The 23,444-nt window shown below is 44.0% G+C and overlaps 1 protein-coding gene across 1 annotated transcript in view; it reads left to right on the forward strand.

The window, feature by feature from the left end:
- The first annotated feature begins 10,310 nt into the window (after positions 1–10,310).
- The window catches only part of SETBP1 (SET binding protein 1), a 178,834-nt gene continuing 165,700 nt past the window's right edge, over positions 10,311–23,444 (forward strand). Inside the window, exon 1 of the mRNA XM_044276296.1 lies at positions 10,311–11,176. The gene's annotated coding sequence lies outside the window, so the exon portion shown is untranslated. The remainder of the gene's footprint in view (positions 11,177–23,444) is intronic.

The following is a 23,444-nucleotide window of genomic DNA, read 5'->3' on the forward strand; positions in this document are numbered from 1 at the left end:
AGTGAAGGAGCTGTAAAGCATCAAACAGGTCAGTGTGGATGAAGTATTCCACTAGCACTTACTACAATCCTATGCAGCAAGTAGGTAGACTCACATCCTGAAGACTCCCCACATTCGGTGTCTGAGGACTCTTCCCAGTCTGTAAACACAAGTTATTTTCACTCATCTCTCTTCTTCAATGAATGCAGCTTTAATAGTCGCGATCAATGAATCTTTGTTCTCTCCACTAAACGCACAGTCAGTAGAAGAAATCATTCAAGAGCTGAACAAAATTCCTCGTATTTAAGAACCACTCTACATGAAAAAGAGGTTAGTGAGTAATGAAGCATGCTAACCACAGAGTTCATTTACCTTCAGGAATAACCCTTTAACTACCCACACTGTCCGGTCCAGTGGCATACCCACCATTGGGACAGGCCACGCAACGGCTGGAGTGCTACTCCTGTTTCCGACATGAATTCACTGCAATTTCTGGAAGCCACCACTAGGGGGAGATCAGTGCAAAGACATTGTTTACAGCTTCCACTGCATTCAATGGCAACTGTCTAAGATAATATGTACTGAGCTCCCGATAGTTTTATAATACACTGTGCCAAATGTATTGATGCTAGTCGACTGGTATAAATACATCGAAAAGTAAGGTGTCCAGATTGAGCGCCATATTTATGAAGCACCTCATTTTTTCCAACATAGAAATCGGATAAGATAGGTGAATTCCCTTTGTTACCAGGTTGTGTCCCAACTCACCCTGGAATTGTCTTAAAGAGGACCTTTCATGGGTCCAGACTTTATAAACTAAGTATCAGGGTATGTAGGGCATACAGCGGGGATCTAATAGCGCTTGCTATTTTTTCTGGGCGCCGCTCCATTCGCCCGCTGTGGCCCCCATTTAATTCTCCCACCCTGTATGCTGATTTTTTCATTGGAGCAATGAGGAGGATACTGAGTCTTTCTCTGTGGGTGTCTACTTCTCCCTGGTTGTAGCGCTGTCCAATCGCAGCGCAGAGCGTCACAGCCAGGAAAAAAAAAACTCAAAGTCTCACTGGCTGTGACGCTCTCTGCTGTGATTGGACAGCGCTACAGCCAGGGAGAAGGAGAAGTTCACAGAGAAAGACTCAATCCCCTCCTCATTGCTCCGGTGTGAAAATTAGCATACAGGGTGGGAGAATTTAAGGGGGGCCACAGCGGGCGAACGGAGCGACGCCCAGAAAAAAATAGTAAGCGCTATTAGATTCCCGCTGTATGCCCTACATACCCTGATACTTAGTTTATAAAGTGTTGACCCATGAAAGGTCCTCTTTAAAGCTGACGGAGTCAAACTGTGTAGCAATTCCCACTATTGACAAGGACAATGGTAATGCCCCAATGTGAATTTGAAGGGATTTTTATATTGGTGGCCTATCCTCAGGACAGGTCATCAATATGAGATCGGCCTCCCGACACCCTCGCCGATCAGCTGCTTGAGGAAGCCACAGCCTCCTCACAGCTTAAAAAGTGCAGCGCCATTCATTTGATAGTGGCTGTGCTTGGTATTGCAGCTCAACCTCATTCACTTGAATGGGACTGAGTTGCTTCTAGGCCACATGACTGATCAACTGGTGTAGAAAAAGGTCTAAGCACTCACAGAGCACCATGGGCTCTTCATGCAGCTGATTGGTGGTGGTCCAGGAGTATCCTGAAGATAGGCCATCAATACTAAAATCCTAGAGAACTTATTTAACTATACATTTTCAAAATGGAAGACCAGAGGAACTGCACAACAAAGAGATTTAAGAAAATAATCTTCCATATTACTATTCCTTGGGGAATGCAGGGCTTTACTAAAACAACATGCCTAGAGAACTGATGGCTCCCCTTGTGTCTTTCACCATAACTGGTAATGACAGTAACTCTGATGGCAGTCAATTAATTCTGGAGATAAATGATCTCTGTGATAGCCATGCCTCATTTACTCACTAACACCTTCTTAGGGCAGAACAGTGTATCCTAAATACAAGAAATTTTACTCAGCTATTCTTCTAATGATTTCTTCGACTGGCAGGTCAGGAAAGCTGAGAGATCATCTATGAAGGGAGTTTACCGTCAGCTCGCTACATTGTATCAGTTCAGGTAAAATGTAACAGTCCAAAGTTTTAGACTGTTTAGCACAAAGAGGATTGTCTAGAATAGACACAATTGTAGCAACCCTTCAGCTGTGAGAAGTATCAGAAGTCTGTACAATAAACACGAATGGTCACATTCACTGACATCAGGGATCTTGAGGAGCTGAAACACATTGGGACAGATTTACTAATCCTGTCTAGACAGTATACACTTTATACTGCCTATTGGTCAACTTATTTTGATGCAGAATTTGCAAAATTTTTGGAACATGTTCATGCCTTTCCATTTAATAAGCCATGCCCGTTCATCAAGTGAGGCACAATAAATTATTATTTTTGCCACTGTTATGGCAGTGGGTATGGAACTACTGTGTCAACCAACAGATTTGACTTTGAGCTACTCTTAAGGGCATTATCCTGGCATTCCCCTGGTTTGCTCCATTTAAACCCTGTACAGGGATCTGGACTTTACTGCAGGGGCACCACCATGCTGCTATCTCCTAAATTAGTCTATGTATGATTGACTGCTAACCCACAGGGATCAAGTGACAGTATTGCAAGGTACCAAGGGATCAAGCAAAATCATTGTCGGGGACAGGCCGAGGTTGGATCAAGCAGAGTTCATGAAGCATGGTAAGCAGTCTGAGGTCGGGGCAGGCAGCAAAGGGTCAATAAAGAGGTCAGGCACAGGTCAGGTCGTGGGGAGCAGAGGGACACAATTCAGTAAACAGGGAGAAAGCTGGTAAATGAAAAGACAATAGAACAGACAGCTTCGCAGGACACTAGCAAGCTAGGGAATCTAATGCTCAGGCACCCTCCTACAGAGAATGGTGCATTGGTAGGCAGCCATACTGTGGAGCAAATTAGGGTGTATGCTGGCCCTTTAGGAGCCAGAGGAAGCACATGCACCCTATGGGCAGTGGAGAGGACCAGCTAGAAAGCAGCCTGACTGGAGGGACAGAGCAACCCTAGCGGCCAGAACTGGCACGAAGAGAGAGAGAGCAGGGGACCCCGAGGACTGGTGAGTCAAGCAGTGGCGGCTGTGAGCCATCTCTGTAACAGGTAACAAAAAGGCCACGTGGCCCAATGAAATTCCATTAGAGGGCACATCCACTAATAATAAAATCAATGCTCAAATTTGATTGGACTACAAAAACATAGAAACACAGTTATAAATTGTATACAATATGCTATGTGCGGATAACAAATAAGACAAATATACAGTCCCCACCAATTGCCACAAATGTGGACACAATATATGTAATAAAAAATGACAATACCCAAAAGATGAAAGCATAAAGGTCAACCCAGGACATAGAATAAACACACCAATGGTAATATGGCATCAAAGTGAGATATATGGGTATGAGATAATTCAGGTGGGTCTGAATGAAGAAAAGTCGCCCCACGCGTATCGCCGGTGAAAACCGGCTTCCTCAGGGGTAGGTGCCTGTGTGCTATAGAGCCCTTTATATAGGCTAATAAGTGAGGAATAATTAATGAGTCATAATTTGAGTCACCTGTGATAAACATAAAACGTCTGCTGTGCCTCTGGCGTCCATATCAGTGTTAGGGCACTTTCACACTTGCGTCAAAGTTTTCCGGCATAGAGTTCCGTCCTAGGGGCTCAATACTGAAAAACAAAACTGATCAGTTTTATTCTAATGCATTCTGAATTGAGAGCAATCCGTTCAGAATGAATGCATCAGGATGTCTTCAGTTCAGTCCTTTTACGGTATTAGGACGGAGAAAAAAAAACGCAGCATGCTGCATTTTTCTCTCTGGCCAAAAATCCTGAACACTTTCCGAAAAAATTTTTCATTGGAATGTATTAGTGCATTAAAATTGCCACATTGACGGATCCGGTCTTCCGGTCTGCACATGCGCAGACCTTTAAAAATTTAAAAAATAAATAAATACCGGATCCGTTTTTCCGGATGACAGCGGAGAGACAGATCCGGTATCGCAAATGCATTTGTGAGACGGATCCGCATCCGGATCTGTCTACAAATGGTTTTCATTTGCATACGTTTTGACAGATCCGGCAGGCAGTTCCGACGACTGAACTGCCTGACGGAATCCAGCAACGAAAGTGTGAAAGTAACCTAACGCGCCTGCACCAGTGCAAAGAAAGTAAGAATGTGAAGGAGATCATGTTAATGATAAAGATCACATAAGCGCGATATATCCTGGTAGCGGAGCGCAAATGCGCATCACCGACAAGAATTTGTAAATTGTAATAATCACGGAAGGAACTACCGCGATGGAAAGAGTGAGTCGTGTGATGAACAAATGGAACGCAAATGTGTTCCAACATGAGAGGAATGCGTGTTTGTGTGTATGTGAGACAGATTTATAGCCACAATTAAAAATGATTAAAGAAAAGGGAGTGTGAGTATAAAAATATGCGCATAATAACAGACGTGATAGATAAATATATATAAATACTAAAAAGAATATTTCCTACATGATTACATAGTGAATTACACATAATAATACATATGAGCTAACAATAAAGAATTAAGTGATAAAAGATAAAAAAAAAGGTGAAAATAGTTAAAGGATGAACATGATACTCTTAGGCTCCATTCACACGTCCGCAATTGCGGACCCATTCATTTCTATGGGGCAGCACGATGTGCTGCCCGGACACGGAATTGCGGATCCGCACTTCCATTCCGCAAAAAAATAAAACATGTCCTATTCTTGTCCGCAATTGCGGACAAGAATAGGCATAGTCTATTAGTGCCGGCAATGTGCGGTCCGCAAAATGCGGAACGCACATTCTCGCTTTCCGTGTTTTGCGTATCCGCGGCTCCGTGGATCCGCAAAACACGTTGCAGACGTGTGAATGGAGCCTAAGGGTACTTTTACACTAGCGTAATAACCTTTCCGGCGCTGAGTTCCGTCCTAGGGGCTCTATTACCGGAAAATAACTGATCAGTTTTATCCTAATGCATTCTGAATGGAGAGCAATCCGCTCAGGATGCATCAGGATGTCTTCAGTTCAGTCTTTTTGCCTTTTCAGGACGGAGATAATACCGCACCATGGTACGGTTTTATCTCCAAAATTCCAGAACACTTGCCTTAATGCCGGATCCGGCATTTTTTTCCCATTGAAATGCATTAATGCTGGATCCGGCTCCGGCAAAACTGATGCTCAGACCGCAAAAAAATGTAAATAATAAATAAATGCCAGATCCGTTTTTCCGGACGACGGAGAGACGGATCCGGCATTACAATGCATTTGACAGACGGATTAGGATCCTGTTCAATCAAAATTCGACAGCTCACCGCTCTTTAGTGAAAACGCTTGCACGGGAAGGGACCATTCCCAATTCCAAAATCAGATAGATCCCAGCAGGCGTACTTGTTTCTGTATGCAAGGTATGCTTTATTTCATCATATCATCCGTATTACAGGACGCGTTTCGGGCGGGCCGAAACGCGTCCTGTAATACGGATTATAGGATGAAATAAAGCATACCTTGAATACAGAAACAAGTACGCCTGCTGGGATTTATCTGATTTTTCGGATTAGGATCCTGATCCGTCTGAGAAATGCCATCAGTTTGCATACGTTTTGACAGAACTGCCTGCCGAAATCCTCTGCCGCAAGCGTGAAGCTACCCCAAGTATATACTTAATGGAATATAAATTATACTCCAGAGAAAGTACATTTTTCACATATGATTCAATCATTCCATCTCTGTACCGGGCACTAAAACGTAATGAGTGCCAACATTTCAGGGCATATTATGCCACACTGTAGACGTGATTACATAAGGAAATGTGGTCAAATGTATATTTGTAAACTTGCAAACATTTTGATTATGCAACAATTATAATCCTGCGTGACTAGTCTCATAAATCTCTGGCAGTCTCATGGAGATGAATGTAGCGGCTGTGAGCCTGTTCCACCTGTCGCTCCATTCATTTCAGGAGCCCTATGGAGTACAGGGCCCCCTTCTTGTTATCATTGGGGGTCTTAGCAGTAGGACCTCCACAGGTCTAATCGTTTCCTTATCCTCTCGATAGGGGATAACTTGAAATTACTGGAACACCTCTTTCACTGCTAAGCATATAAAATTAAACCAGGCTCGAATGAAATCAAATATCTATCTTTAATCACTATTTGTGTTGAAGCAGATCCAACATTATGTAACAATTTTATAGCATATCCTTCTGGGAGTCAGAAAGCTTCAAAGTCCTAGCAGCGGAAATTATAGAACTCAAGCTCCACTAGGGGGGAACTTGCTATATAAGGCACCAGTTGTACAGAAACATAAATCCTTACATAATACGCTGAGGCTCCCCCTTGTGGTGATAGCAGGCAGACAGAATATTAGCATTTCAAAGGAGTCTTCCCATTTTATAATATGACAGCAAATCCCTTCAGCTGCGGTACTATGATTATTGGCGGTCATGCATGTTGGATGACCAAGAAATTGAAGTTTTCTTCCCACTCCAGCTCTATGACACCAAGTGTCCTAAAATCAGTCTTTGCAAGTTCAGAGCTCTGCTTTGTAGCCTCAGGGTACTTTCACACTAGCGTTATTCTTTTCGGGCATAGAGTTCCGTCCTAGGGGCTCAATACCGGAAAAGAACTGATCAGTTTTATCCTTATGCATTCTGAATGGAGAGCAATCCGCTTAGGATGCATCAGGATGTCTTCAGTTCAGTCTTTTTGCCTTTTCAGGACGGAGATAATACAGCGGTTTTATCTCCGTGCAAAATTCCGGAACACTTGCCGAAATGCCGGATCAGACATTTTTTCCCATTGAAATCCCATTTTTCTCAAATAAATGTTGGATCTGTTTTTCCGGATGACACCAGAGAGACAGATCCGGCATTTCAATGCATTTGTCATACGGATCAGGATCCTGATCCGTCTGACAAATTTAATCAGCTTGCATACGTTTTGCCGGATCCGGCAGGCAGTTCCGGCGACGGAACTGCCTGCCGGAATCCTCTGTCGCAAGTGTGAAAGTACCCTTACCAGACACTCCCTTCAGACAGTGAAACCTCTAGTGGCCTCCTGATTGGACACTAGAGCTGTCACTCAGAGAAGTTCCCAGGGCACTGAACATGAAAGGACTGCCTCCAGGACACTTGTGGTCACAGAGCTGGGAAGTGTAGACTTCCAATTCTTGGTCATGTAAAATGTACGACCATCACTGTCGGTATGTCCACCTCATTTTCCCAGTCATCTACAGTATATACACTCAAAAGTCTGAGTTGCTGGAATGGAATGAAACTTTGTGTGTGTGTGAAGGTTATGATCATATATGGAAGTGATTACAATATTTGAGCGAAAGTAGAAACGTATTGAGCAAAATGTACAATTGAAAGAAATCTCTAGGACCCTGTTGGTCCACCTCTAGCTTAGATACAAGATGAGATATGACCCTTAAGCCTGGATAGAAGATGAGAAACGGTTGGGCATGGAGGCATTCAGGTTCCGTATGGTATCCTGTGGCACATTTGCCCACAGATGTTGTAGCTGGACCTGTAGATCCTTTACAAAGATGGCTTCCCAGCTGGACCCATAAATGCTAAATTGGCGATAAATCTGGTGAGGCAAAGGAAGCGTTGTAATATGGAGGAGACATTCCTGGGAAACCCTTGCTGTGTGCGGGCGAGCATTATCCTGCTGATAAATCCAGTTGGAAGCCCTGCCATGAGAGGAGCACACGTGGTGGCAGGATGTCCTGCACATATCGCTGAGCTGTTAGTGTCCCTCCTATCACTACTAGGGGTGACGACTGTCCTATGTGATGGCTCCCAGATCATCACACCAGCAGTTGGGGCAGTCTTTTGCTCCACAGAAAAGGAAGTAATGAAGTGCTCGCTATGAGGCATCCATACTCGAACCTGACCATCGTCTGATCCCAAACAGAACCTGGATTCATCACTAAATATGATATGGTTCAGTTCCATGGCAGTCCAGGTTTCTTGTGGTCACTTGTGGTGGTCTGTCTGGGCAATCCAGAGCTTGTTCCTGAATCCTGATAACTCTCAGCATCCAGGTCAGAAATTTGTAAAAACGACCATCCTGCTTCTCTCAGTCCAAAAGTGCACCACCTCTTAAACTCTGTCAGCTGGACATAATGTCTTTAAGTGCATCATAGTGGCATGTCTAGCAGTCAATGATCTATCACCAAGAGGTACACTACCCAAAAGTAGCCTCTGAAAGACTTTTTAGAAGGCAGTGGAGGAACCACTTTTATGCCCTCTTGTGGCAAGACCCATTGTCTAATCAGACCCCTCCTGTAATCATCTACATATCAGCCTGAGACATAACTGCATCCTGAGTTTTGCAGCAACCCAACATTTCTATCTGGGTGCTTTATGTTGCTTGTTTTTTTTACGTTTTATGTAAATTAGCTGTTTCCAATCATTTGAGCTTTTAACAAACGACTTTTAAAATGCATCCATCCACTTAAACATACTGCACATGTCAGAAGCTGTGATTGGTGGGACTCCTTGATGCGCCCTAGGGCTCCTTCCAGATGTCCTGGACAGCAGAAGCCTATTGATCAAGCCATATACTATCCAAGTCGATGGGTGCTGAAAGTGATCTGCTGTGATCATTGAGCATGTCAGGACCTAGACCCCCACCAGTCACAACTTCCGACTTGTCTCATGACTTGTCAGACAATAAACATGTTATTTCTAAAGAAGGAGGGAAATAAATGGCTGCCTGACAAATATGGCACTGCTTATCTGAGGGGGGGGGGGGGGGGGGCAAAAGGATAGTAGTGGTCCGATGCAACACTTTGAGAATACAAAACAAAAAATAAATTGTTTTTACTATGATCAATCAGCTTTATGTTTGCAAAATTTTTGATCTATGCAGAAAAAGTGACCATGAGAGGCTGGAACATGAACCAAAGCCTTGAACCCAACGACTTGATCAATGATTGATAACTCCCAAAATATATTTGATAGCTTTTAGCTGCCAATAAATTTCCAAATGTCTACAGAAGATTTCTCAAAAGATTTTGATGAATCAAAAATGTTGATGGTTGTTCCTGAGTGAATCCTTCAAAATGGCGGCCACCATTTTACTGATCAGAAGATGGGAAAAGTAGGCAAACGCAACTGTAATCCATTCTTCTCTACAAACGCCAGAATTGTTTTCCTACTGGAAACACTAAGCAAAAGTAGGTTTATGATTTAAAGGGTTTTTCCGGGTGTTTTATACGGATGACCTATCCCCCAGGACAGGTCATCAGTATCTGATCGGTCAACTTTTTGATGAAGCTGTGGAACTTTGGCCTTCTCGCAGATTACCCAAGGCCATTGGTCACACGGCTTAGGCCCAGCTCCGTCCCATTCAAGGGAATGGGGCTGAGATGGGGAGCCAAGCACAGACACTATCCAATGGAGGACACTGTGCTTGGTAAACTCCAAGGAGGCCCGTGGCCGATCAACAAGGGTCTCAGACCAATCACATACTGATGACCTTATCATGAGGATAGGTCATCACTCAGTATAAAACATTTGGAAAACCCCTTCAAAGACTAGCCAAGCCCCCAGGTGGGCTTGTTTTCGGCTATGAAACCCAGAGGATGCCTGCTTAACTACAGACCTCCACTCTTCATAAAGTATACTATGATGTGAAAAATCTTGGAGGCCTCAGATCTGCTCTTGCCTCCAGCTATAAAACCTGACAGCCTCTATTCTGGAACTGCCTCCACCCCCCCACCCTCAGTCAACTTTTTGACGAGGCTGTGGAACTTTGGCCTTCTCGCAGCTTACCCAAGGCCATTGGTCACACGGCCTAGGCCCAGCTCCGTCCCATTCAAGGGAATGGGACTGAGATGGGAAGCCAAGCACAGACACTATCCAATGGAGGACACTGTGCTTGGTAAACTCCAAGGAAGCCTGTCGATCAACAAGGGTCTCAGACTAATCACATACTGATGACCTTATCCTGAGGATAGGTCATCACTCAGTATAAAACATCTGGAAAACAAAGACTAGCCAAGCCCCCAGGTGGGCTTGCTTTTGGCTATGAAACCCAGAGGGTCCCTGCTTAACTACAGACCTCCACTCTTCATAAAGTATACTATGATGTGAGAAGTCTTGGAGGCCTCAGATCTGCTCTTGCCTCCAGCTATAAAACCTGGCAGCCTCTATTCTGGAACTGCCTCCCCCCTACCCTCTAGGCTTATTCCCTCTCTCAACCTAAACGAATGGCACAGAGAATGTGACGAGGAGTCAGCGGGCCCCCTCCCTCCCACGCTGGCCATGTTGTGTCAGGTAGTGGCAGTATTGAGTGCATTAACCCAGCCCTGCCGCTTCATTAGCATCTGCTGCTCGCTACTGCAGGACTACAGGGTGGTGGTGGTTGGGGGGGGGAGAGACACCCAGAGAGACACCCAGAGAGACAGACAGACAGACAGGGGCAGGGGGGGGGAGCAGGCGGGAGAGACACACACACTCACGGCAGAGGGACACACACAGGCGGGAGAGACTCGCACACAAGGGAGGGGGATGGCCAGCTCTCATTAGACAGGCGGAGCGGACATTTTGTGATACATTACAGTATCTGGATGAGCGGAGAGAGAGGCTGGGGAGCCGCGCGGCACCAACTGGGAAGCGCTCCTGCCGCCCCGTAAAACATTGTATCGAGATCAGGAGGCGGCGCCCGACATTCAGCCCAGGATCGAACGTCGGGGAAACATTGTATCCAGGATCGAACGTTGGGGAAACATTGTATCAAGGATCGAACGTTGGGGAAACATTGTATCAAGGATCGAACGTTGGGGAAACATTGTATCGGCGGCGCGTTCTAAACTGCTCCTCAGCGAATCCCGCCGGGGAATACAGCCAGGGAGCTGCCGCCGCTTCTTCTAGCCTCTACAGCCCCCGGAGGGGCCCCTGCTCCCGCCTGGATCTTTTCTTTTTTTCTTTTTTTTTTTCTCTCTCCCTGGAGTGGATATTTTTTTTCCCTACCGTGCGAAGCCCAGGACTCGTGGAGCCGCCATTTTTCCCCCCTGTGTGACACATGAACATGGCATTGCCGCAGAGCTCGGGATATGAGCGCCCTTCCAGCTTGGAGGACGGGTAAGAGGGGCTATGGGGAAGGGGGGTGTAAGGGACTGGGGGGGTATGCGGTATGTTGGTGAGTGGGTTTGGCAGTAAATCACTAGCGGTGAGTGGGTAGCTTCTAGAACTGTCAATCACTGAGACATGGAGTGACAGGCCAGGTCAGCTTCTCTGGAGGTTCTGAGGCAGCTGGGAAGGTATTCCTACACTGACCTCTGGTGGGAAGAGTGAAGGAACCCCCGGTTCCTTGCAGTGGACTGCATTGATCCTGATCTTAATTATTCAGGGGGATTGTCCAAGGTCATCTAGGGTTGACATTAGCTTGTCCCTATTCCAGGGGCTATAGCCCTCCCTGCAGCCATCATGCTGACCTTTTATTAATTTAGTGTCTGGCTGCTGCAAGTTGCAGGTTAAGTGGAGCTAGAGAGCTTTCTGTCTGGGGTCTGAAATCGGGGGCAGTGGTGTCAAAAGCTTCTTCTCTTATTAATGGTTTTAGAAGAAAAATGGTGACAAGGAGTCCTTTCCAGAAAGCCAAGAGTGTGTAGTGTGAATGGTTTGTGCACACAAGTATGGTGGCAACCATAGCTTCCTTCTCATAACATAACCTTTGCTCCAGCAATGACTGTTTCCTTCTGTCCCCTGACAGGTAGGTGTGCTTCCTTGCCCAGTGCCTGCCTGAGGCCATCCCTTCCACTGCTTGGCTATCAGTTCTTCATTATGCTCATGGTCCGGCAAGATCAGACTGCATCTATAGGATTGAGAAAATCTGCTTAAAATAGACCTTTACTGTGCCTGCCTTTAACTTTTGGGGCTCATTGCTCTTGGTTCCAGTAGCTTCATATCTTTTAGTGCCTTAGGTTCTGCAGAGTTTGGAGAATTGGTTAGTTCCTAAACTTTATTCCGTCTATAGTTACTTTTCCGTGTAAATGTTTGCCTTTGCTAAGATGGTTAGATTCAAGCTCTACCAGGTAAGCGATTCACCTTGCCCTGAGAATCCCTGAAGGCCTAAATGCACCCTACATCAGCCTGTCTTGGACCTGGGTCCTTCCCTGTGGCACTTTTTGGTGGTTTTGTTTCACAAGGGTCGCCTTCGCATCCATGTATAGCTATATGAATTGCAGACAGCAGCTGTGACAAGGATTTCCTATTGGTTTCCGCTTGCAGTAAAGTATACTGATAATCTCACTGTTGATGTGAGCTTCTCCCAAGGCAGATAGAGCTTATTATTTGTATCCTGTGGAGAAGCAATGGGTAGCTCAAGCCTTGACAGAAAAAAAATGAGAGAACGCTCCAAATCGGCCTCCCCTCCCTCTTCGACTTTTTGCCCTTGTGGTGGTAGAACATCCTTCTGAGGCAAAATTACAACACACACGTGTGTAGGGATCATGCTCTCATGTTTAAACCAGTCTAGAAAAAAAACTATTGACAGGATACCACTTGTGTCTTGGTGCTCTGGGGTTGCACCCCCTGCTGTGTTTGTTTTTTGACTGCTCTGTGACCTGGCTGTCTCTTGGAGACCCCTAAAGTACACATGGACCTTTGCTCCAAATTTGTAAACCCTTCCTATATTCCAACCATACTCTAACCGGTCTCATGGTCTTCTATGAAAACAATTGTATCTTGATATTTATTATTTCTGGGGTTGTTTGTGATTTCTTAGTAGGAAATTGATCTAGGTTTGGTCTTTTGACCTGGTCTGTGATGCTTCCTTGCATGAATGCCCAGGCGGATCACACTCTTGGCTTATTCCAGGGTGCCCTAGGGGCTTCTGCTGTTACTTTTATGTCCCTGAAATGGCGTTGTTGGGCCTTAAAGTCATTTGGATAATGATCTTAGCTGATGAACTCAATAGAAATGTATTTGATGGATGTTCGCGCACATCTATCTGTAAAGTAGACCCATAGACGTACATCACATGAAAATCCACTGTATCAGTTTAGAGCCGGTGCTGTTTGTTTTGATGGAAAAGCTATAGTCCCTAAAATGAATCATTGGGAGGTGCGCTCGTAGCCGTGCCAGACGTGAAATTATTATAGATTTTGTGTCCAAAATGAATGTGTTTCATTAAATTTGACATCTGTAAAAATAACCGATCAGGTCGCCAAATGTATTTGTTCTCCGTGACCCAGACTGCTGCCTATTCCCTGAGACTGTATGTTTTTTATTTTTTTATTCTGTTCCTTGTGAGACAGAAGACAAATCCCAAGTGCCTGTTTTGTCTCAGGGGGAGACATTTCACCTCGAAATACAGTCATGGCTGAGAAGAGTAAAATATGGCAGTGGTTAAAGTGGAGCTGTAATTCGGTGGCTACTCCATAGGTGGTGTCAAGGTTGCAGTTATCCTAGACATTGGTACCCGACCGGTGACCCTCTGACACATAGGGTGAATGGGGATTGCATGTGTTTGCCGCCAAAACAACTTCCTTCAAAATGAATGGAACTGATTTCCAGTCGCAGACATTTCTGCAGCAAAATCTGCCGCTTGTGAAGGCACCCATCACAGGAGAACAGTACTAAGCATAATACGATAGAGCATGGGGGATGGAAAGGGGGGGGGGGGGGTAGTTGGTTTCTAAGGTTTTTATCTCGGGGCCCAGGAACTTCATGGTGTACCCCTCTGTGGTTTGGTAAATATTACTAGTGGCAATGAACCTGGTTAGGATGAACTTCGATTCCTGATTGATATGATTTTTGTATAGAACGTGCTATATAATTGGTCCTGAAGAGCGTTTGGCAAACTATATTGGACATAAATTCTACATTTGGAATCTGTTGCTCCCATGCAGGGAGCAGAATCTATGTCATTAGTTTCCCTCAGTATTTACTACTGTCGTGGCACAAGGGTAATTTGTTGTATAAGGTCATTGGTTTTTATTGACTGGACAAGCATCAATCACTTGAGTATTGATTGAGGCCACAGAAGTGGCTTTCCTGCTAGGTTTCGATGATGGCTACTCTAGAAGGTCTGAATGATCTCCTTTCATGAAGATAATCCATACACTATCTCAAATTGTTCCTTTTAAGGTGTGACTGACTGGCTCCTTAATCCACCTCTGTTTTTGGAGATGCCATTGGAATTACTTTTCTTGGTGGCATACCTACAAAACAAAAAAGTCCTGGTCAATAATAGTAGGTCTCTTATTGGTTCCATTTATGGTACTAATCAACGTTGTACTCCTGTTGGTGCCTGCTTAGTATTCATGCCTTGCTAGCATTTTGTTTTTTTTTAGAAAGAATTAATTAAACCACAAAAGGTAGGACAATCTGAAGGCAGAAGGATATGTGGTTTTATGGGAAAATAGTCAATAAAACATGTAATTTCTACATTTAAACTTCTGCTCTGTCAGAACTGAAGATCACGCCCAGTGGCATAGCTAAAGGCTCATGGGCCCTGGTGCAAGAGTTCAACTTGGGCCCCCTTTCCCTCAGTGCTTTGTGGCGAGGGGCAGGGAAGCACATAGCCTTCGTGCTGTCTGAGGCAAAAATTGAAACAGCACTCTCCCATGCCAAATTCTTGACCTAACCCCTTCCCTCTAGCCAGAGGTATAACTTGACCAGCATGCACTTTCCTTAATGCTGGTGTCTTCTTATGTGGTACAAGGGTCTTTGGGCCTCCTCAGGCTCCTGGGCCTGTAGCGACTGCTACCTCTGCACCCTTATATAGCTAAACTCCTGATCACGCCCGTGTACAGTTATCAGTGACTGACAGCTAGCCCTGTATACACTTTTAGGGCTCATGCACACAAATGTATTTTCTTTCCATGTCTGTTCCGTTTTTTTTGCGGACTGTATGCAGAACCATTCATTTCAATGGGTCTGCAAAAAATACGGAAGTTACTCCATATGTATTTCATTTCCTTATGCTCATTCCGCAAAAAAATAGAACATGTCCTATTATTGTCCGCATTTCGGACAAGGATAGGACTGTTCTATTAGGGGCCAGCTGTTCCGTTCCGCAAAATACGGAATGCACACGGACGTCATCCGTATATTTTGTGGACCGCAAAATACATACTGTTGTGTTCATGAACCTTTACACAGAGAATACTATCTATCACTGATAAATCCTCCCCGTGGACAGTTATCAGTGACTGACATCTATCTCTGTATACACACTGATAGCATTCTCTGTGTAAATCACTGATAACACCTCCCCCGTGTACAGTTATCAGTGACTGACAGCTATCTTGGTATACACACGTACACAGAGAATGCTATCACTGATAACCCCTTTCACGTGTACAACAACCAGTGACTGACAGCTATCTCTGTATACACACCTACACAGAGAATGCTATCATCCACTGATACACCTCCCCATGTACAGCTGAAGTCAGAAAGAGCAAAGATTTAAATGTATAATTCAATACAACTTCACTTCAACTATAACTCAATCTGCTCAGCTCCTCCTGCTCGCTAACATGCTGTTTGCATCTATGTACTGCATTTTATGGTGATATTTTTTTTTTCAAAGGGTCACTTTTATTTCAGAAAACTTTTGATATAGTACAGTGACATATATAAAGTTTTTATTGGTGGGAGTCGATCAAAACTCATGATGTGTGTCCCTATAGCATATCAAGTTTTCTGAAAGTACAACGACCCTTTAAAAGGGTTTTTCCTGGAAATAATATTTAAGACCTATCCACAGGATAGGTCATAAATATCATATAAAAATAACTACAAGATGGCGGCTCACCTGGGAGATCCCTACGGGTAGGTGCACTCCTCAAGGTTCACCCAATTCCAAAAGTAGTAGCAAATATATGAAAGGGAGGGGCACTCAAATATCAAGGAGCCCTGGACAGCATATGTATATACGTACAATATGGTGTATAATAAATATTGTACGTATATACATATGCTGTCCAGGGCTCCTTGATATTTGAGTGCCCCTCCCTTTCATGTATTTTTAAAATATCATATAGCCTGAGGTCTGAGTCCTGTTACCTGGGCCAATCAGCTGTTTTAAGAAGCTGTGGCGCTCATCGGAGCACTGAGCACAGCGGCCTCCCGGGCACTTACTAAGCGCAGCATTGTACGTCATACTGCAGCTCAACCTCATTGACTTGAATGTGACTGAGTTGCAACTGGGCCACGTGACCGATGTATGGTCACAATAAAAGAGTCCAGGCGTTCCTTAACAGCTGATCGGTAGAGGTCCTGGATGTTAGACCCCCACTGATCTGATATTGATGACCTATATTGGGGATAGGTAATCAATATTAATTCCTTGATAACCTCTTTAAATAGGACCTTTCACCGATCCTGACACTGTGAACTAAGTATACAGACATGGAGAACGGCGCCCGGGGATCTCGCTTACTATTATCCCTGGGCGCCGCTCCGTTCTCCTGCTATTCCCTCCAGTATCTCCGGTCACTAAGTTATAGTAGGCGGAGATTTCAGTCACTAAGTTATAGTAGGCGGAGTCTGCCCTTGTTCTGCTGTAGCGCTGGCCAATCGCAGCGCAGAGCTGTGAGCTCTGCGATGCGATTGGCCAGCGCTACAGCAGAACAAGGGCAGACTCCGCCTACTATAACTTAGTGACCGAAGATACCGGAGGGCATAGCAGGAGAATGGAGCGGCGCCCAGGGATAATAGTAAGTGCAGTGGGATCCCCGGGCGCCGCTCTACATGTCTGTATACTTAGTTGTCAGGATCGGTGAAAGGTCCTCTTTAAGTTCCCGTTCTCATTTTTCCAAGGAATTAAAAACTGCCACCTCTTTGCTATGGACATGTCCGCAGCTTTTTATTTTCATTGTTTTGATAGTTATTCCACTTTTATGTTCTTGAAAAAGTTTTAAAGACCATCAGTTTCAAAAAAAGGAGAATTCACATTAACTGGGGAACAAACAGAACACTTACCTGGGGACCTCCTTTTCATCTCTTCAGAGGTAGATCTGCCAGTTCTTGGTTACGTTTCCAAGACTACCTGGTGCATACTGTGCGTAAGTAGTCCAAGGTACTTCCTGCTTGTCCAGCACTGCTCTAAGATTGGCCAGAACTGCTCATGTGAGCAATTCTGGCCCATCCGAGAGCTACAGGAAATGCAGAATATGCATCAGGTAGTCTGAAAAGCTGCGTGGCCATCTTGGATGACGGAAGAAGATCACAGGAACTGTCAGATCTCCAGCTGAAAAGAGAACAAGGAGGTCACCATTTAAGTGTTTGCTCCCCTAGTTTTCTTGAACTGAAGGGTCATTTTAACCTCCTCTAAGACCTCCTTTTGCTATGAACATAAAGGAACAACATAATCTGACAAATCTATTAACGCATTCAAACATTGCCTTGCGATAGCTACAAACTGTGGCAAAGGAGCTAAGGGTTTTATTCATGCCACATTTTTGCTGTAAGTTTCCTTAATATTCCTGTGTAAATGAATCCTAACAGGCCCAATTTTGACCTTTATAGAATTAAAATTAAATTGGTCCCGACCTATTGCAGTACAGCTATAATTTTTATATTATTGCCATTCAAACGCCTTCCTGTGTTCCTTCAATGCTCTTCTGTCTGGTAGATTCTACGAATGGTCTTCTGATTAGTCCATGGCTTTGTCCACCCTGCGTTTACCCAATATGTTTATGTTCTTGCCTAGTACCTCCAACCCCTAGCAAATTGCGGTATGACTTTTCCACAAACCTATGAATTAGGCCTCATGCACACAGCCATTGTGCGGCCATTCTGTGCATTGGGCAACGTCCGTGCGGCGGCCGGGACAAATCGAGACTCATTCAACTTGAATGGGTCCGTGATCTGTCCGCACCGCAAAAAAACAGAGCATGTTCTATGTTTTTTTGCTTATGTGGGATTCTGTGCCTTTGTTCCGCACCGCAGCTTCGGATTGTGGACCCATTCAAATGAAAGGGTCCTCATCCATAATGTGGGGAGCACACGGCCGGTGGCCACAATACGACCACGGCCAGGCAACGACTGTGTGCATGAGGTCTTATACTGTGGGAAACACAGTGGTAGCAACTACAACCAAGCTCCCTTGGCGCTCAGCCTGTTGGTTTTGCCGCATTTTTTTTCTCTTACTCTCAATAGATGTAATTGAAACCAGAAGTCTTTTGAGTGCATGGGCAGCCAAGAAACTCCATTTTCTTTCCAGCCAAGAAAGGGGGGAATAAATAATTTTTTTGATGTTTTTTTCAAGTTGCTGAAGTCTGGTTCCTGCCAAGTAGTACACTTATTGTTATTAACACGTTATCAATTTAAGTCATGAAGCATTTGAGATAACTGTTTCGGAGCCAGAAAACAAAATTGTCAGAAGGTTTTTCTCTTGACAGCAGAAGGACTAAAGGGCTTATAGATTTATTTTAGTCTAAGGAGATCTAGATAAATGTTCAGTGTTATGCCCCCATGTTTTTGTCTCCTTACTAGCTGCTGATACTATGGCTGATGGCTGGGATTTTTTCTTTTTTAATTCCCCCCTTCTCCAGCCAGAAGGATCATACTTTCCTACTCCTGGGCTGTCTGCACTGCACTTCTGATCACCCTCTGTCAACATCTATATGGACAGGGTCACATAATTTACTGCTGCAGCCAATGACTGGCCTCAGTGGTGACATGTTCTTAAGCCGCATATCACTGCTGGGTCATGTGCTGCTTGTGGTCACATCACCAATGAAACCAGTTATTGGCTGTAATGGAGCACAGGACCATACCCATGCACCGTTGGGTGTAAACAGTGCGGGGACCAAAAGATGGAATCAGTGCAGAGGACCAGAGTGTCGGGAGCAGGTAAGTATAAATCTTCTGCTTCAGTAAGCAGGGTGCAGGCATTAGATAAAATAGAATTATTATCAAAAACCCCTTCAAAGGGCTTGTCTGGTTTCATGATATCGATCACCTATCCTCAGGTTAATGCATCATTATCATATCAGTGGTGGTCCGATTCCTGGCACCCACAAAGATCAGCTGTTTGCAGGGGCCACGGCGCTCACTCAAATGTTGCTTCACTGTTTACTTGCATTGCTGCTACAATGTAGATGGCGTGCAGGTAAACATTGGAGTAGTTGCGATGCTAACACGAGGGTGGCAGCTCTTCAAACTGTTGATTGATGGGGGTGCCCAGTGTCAGACCCCCATCTTTCTGATCTTGATGACCTAAGCCCCTATTAGACCACAGAATAATTGATCAAATTATTGAAAGCAAGTGTTCAATAATTGACTTGTATAATCAAGCAGCCAATGAACCGGGATGAAAGATACCCAATTATCGACTGTACATCCCTAATAATCAAAAGAACAGAATAAGAGGAATGAATCGTTCCTCCCGCATTCAGTTTTTACCAGCCGGTGCAAACAAGAGCCAATGGATGTCTTATCAGGCAGTTTAAAGTTTTTTTTTTGAGACATTAATACTGATGAACTGTCCTGGATAGGTCATCAGTATCTGGTTGGCAGGGGTCCGAGAAGACAGGGGGCTGTTTGAGAAGGCAGTGGAGCTCGCAGTAGTGCCGCAGTCTTCTCTCAGCTTTTCCTAGGCCAGTGACCACATGCTCATTGGTCACGTGGCCTAAGACCCAATGAAGTGAATATACAATATACGTCTCTGTGCATGGTAACCACAGAAACACTGCTGCCTTCTCAAACAGCTGATCAGTGGGGGTACTGGTTGTCAGAACCCAACCACGGATAGGTCATCTCATCCTTGTCCTGAGGATATCATCAATCAATATTGTGAAACCGGACAACCTCTTTAACAATGGTCCAGATTTGCTTCTGAAGAGGTCAAATTGGCTCCTAAATTCTATTTTATTTTCTTTGTCCAACACTGATGTGATTAGTCACCAGATATTGGATATATCAAGGTTTAGCCCAAAATCAGCTCTTCAGTCTTAAGTGAAAACAAGTTGACAAATAGAATAGTTTATGCTTTGCGCAATTTGTAAACTAAATTTTTCTGGGTTATCCAATTTAGGAGTTCCTTGTTCAGCATTCTCTGGTGACACAACGGTTAGAAAGGGCATCGCTCTGGAAAACGTATCCTGCAGTACTCAATTCCCATTGATTTGAATGGGCAGTGGTGTAATGCTTCCTTCTACCTGTGATGGTGCTGTAAGGAAATGTAACAGTGACTATCACAAATTGAAGCTTATCACTGGGGATCCCAACATGGTGACACTTTGTAATGTACTTCTTGTAAAAGGACTCTTCTATATAGCCAATTTGTCAACGATTAGAAAATAGGTTCTTATTTCCCGAAACAGCACTGTCTCTTTGCATTTCCTAAAATACCAGACACAGCCTGTAGGCAGAGGTGGAGCTATTTCTAGGAAACACAATGGGATTATGTGACCAGTAAGGCTCAATCTAACAGGCACTCAATATATTCCACCAATGCATTTGAAGATTAAGGTCCAGTAGGTGTCTCACCAAGCATTCAGGTGGGTGAGACATCTTTCCATGTATGACCAGCCTTAATGGCCCAGTATATACAGGACTTCTTACAAAACCATGCGTTCATCTACAGTAAATGGGAAATTGAACAATAAGGACTTTTAACATTACTTTGGGCAGTCGTTTCCTTGTAGCAGTGGTGACTTGGCCGCCTGCTCATATACTGACCAATTTGAACATCTCTGATAAGATCTTGTGGCTTATTTTAGAGGTTGTGGTGATTGTGTTGTGGACAGTCTTGCACAACAGTGATCACAAAAAGGAGAACACCATATTGCTGTGACTGGTTAGGAAGATCAAAAGAAAAGTTCCACTTGTGGAGATTTGCACGACTGGGTTTCATATGGCTCTTTTGACAAACTGGTATTGGAAATGGCTGCTGGCATACCATTCTAATTGGGCGGTTCCTGCTTTGCATCGTAAGGTCCTAGAGACATTTCAGTAAAAAATTTAGCACATATGAACAACCGACAGGATGTATGGAAATTCTATGTAATATTTTTCTAAAAACTGGGTGGATGGTTTTTTGGATATAATTTTTGAATTTACACCAATTTTTTTTTAACTTCCTGTCCTGGTTCTTTTAACTTCCTCTTTCTTTGGACTTTTAGCGCAGCAGAAAATCTCACCTAAAGGCCCCCATACACATTAGCGTATTGTCAGCAGAACCCACTGAGTTTCTCCAAACACTTACCATGTGTGGGGAGTTCCTGATTCTCTCCTGACAAGTGTCTGGCAGTAGCTTTCCCTTCTTTCACTCAAAAACATACACGTTCAACTGAGCCAAATGTGTATGGGGGCTGACGGCTATTGAATATGTATTGCTGCCCTTCCCTCTGTCAGACCATCACTGTGACCAGAAAAAAGCCCCCTGTAGTGACCCCACTCGAGCATCCCACTAGTCAATGCAATGCTCTTCTGTGGGCATCTTTTTCTGGATGTATTAGAAGAAAAATAGAAATGTCATTCCTGTTCTACACCTACTATTATCATGGAGATTACCCTTCAGAAAATCTCTTCCCTTCACAGCAGCAGTAAAGTGACAATGAATTACCTATCTATATAGGAGATCTTATCTTATGTGTTGATTGCTACAGAAGGACGATATTATGTTAATCATGCTCGCTAGTATAGTACTGTGAAAAGTAAAAAGAAGAAAAAATACCCAAAACTGTAAAAAAAAAAAAAAGTTTTCTATGAATACTGAGTTTAAAAATATACTAATTTGTGATGAACGTTCCCTTTAATGAATTTTTTGCTGCCAAGCTGACCATGTGAGATTTTGTGGACATTTCTACATATACATGAATGGCTGTGTTATGTAATGCATTTTAATTACACAGCTGTATTTACTGTGCGATTTACATGATCTCTCGAATCTCTAGGCTGTGACCTTCAGTTTTTATGTTCTATAGCCTTTATGTCATACTTGCTATTCTGCTAGATGCTCTTGCCATTTGTGAAATGACAGCTGATCGTGCTGCTTTATCATGAAATTCTCTGTTTTCATACAGTCACATTAAAGATGTGCGACCTTGGCTGAGATATGGCACGTGGCTGGAGTAATAAGTGTTGCACTTTGAAGGCACACTTGATATAAAACATAGCAGAGATTGCCATGGTGTGATCTCATTGTATTTGATCTCCATTTTTACCATCTGATCACAACTATACTTAGGGTACTTTCACACTAGCGTTATTCTTTTCCGGTATTGAGTTCCGTCATAGGGGCTCTATACCGGAAAAGAACTGATCAGTTTTATCCTAATGCATTCTGAATGGAGAGCAATCCATTCAGGATGCATCAGGATGTCTTCAGTTCAGTCTTTTTGCCTTTTCAGGATGGAGATAATACCGCAGCATGCTATGGTTTTATCTCTGTACAGAATTTCAGAACACTTGCCGGGATGCTGGATCCGGCATTTTTTCCCATTGACCTGCATTCATGCCAGATCTGGCCCCAAGTGTTCTGGAAAAACGGATACGACATTGCGGTCTGCGCATGCTCAGACCGCAAAAAATGAAAAAATAAATAAATGCCAGGTCAGCTTTTCCGGATGACACCGGAGAGACGTATTCCGGCATTTCAATGCATTTGTCATATGGATTAGGATCCTGATCGGTCTGACAAATGCCATCAGTTTGCATACGTTTTGACAGATCCGGCAGGCAGTTCCGGCGATGGAAATGCCTGCCGGAATCCTCTGTCGCAAGTGTGAAAGTACCCTTATGGGTGGATGGATAACTTTGGAACCAACTTGACCACTTCAGGTCATATTATCAGTTCTTTAGTTGCCACTCAAGGGCCACCGTAGACATCAAGAGAAATGAATTCAATAAGTTGGGCCCCAGTAGAAACATATTAGCCACGATGACCTCTTGGTTCCTGGACATATTCACTGTGGTAAACTAAAACTAGTATCTGGTACCTGTAGAGACAACTTTGAGGGGCATTTTCTTGGTGTTGACTTTCAAATTTTGATGCAGAATGAGTATGTGGAGTGGAATTATTCTTTGAGTCTCTTAAGCTACCCATAAATTTGTGCCATGTGATTACATATGTTTTTCCCAATCCAAAATTCAACCGCCATTTAAAGTGACCAAAACCAAACACTTTAAAGGTTTTGGTACTGTCAGCCATTGTACTTGAATTGAGCAGTAGTCAAGTCATGCAGATTGAGTTGGAAACCCTGCCATTAGAGGAACATATGTGGCCTCAGAACGTAGGAGTGATCGACATTCATATACGTTGGCTCCATTATAGGGTTAAGCGGACCCGAATTGCAAAGTTCGGGTTCGTACCGAACTTTGCTAGTTCGGGGACCCGGAACTGGACTTTTTCACTGAAGTTCGGGTTCAGTGTTCAGCTGATTTTATTATT

Source organism: Bufo gargarizans, chromosome 1 (genome assembly GCF_014858855.1).
Source record: "Bufo gargarizans isolate SCDJY-AF-19 chromosome 1, ASM1485885v1, whole genome shotgun sequence".
Classification (NCBI taxonomy): Eukaryota; Metazoa; Chordata; class Amphibia; order Anura; family Bufonidae; genus Bufo; species Bufo gargarizans.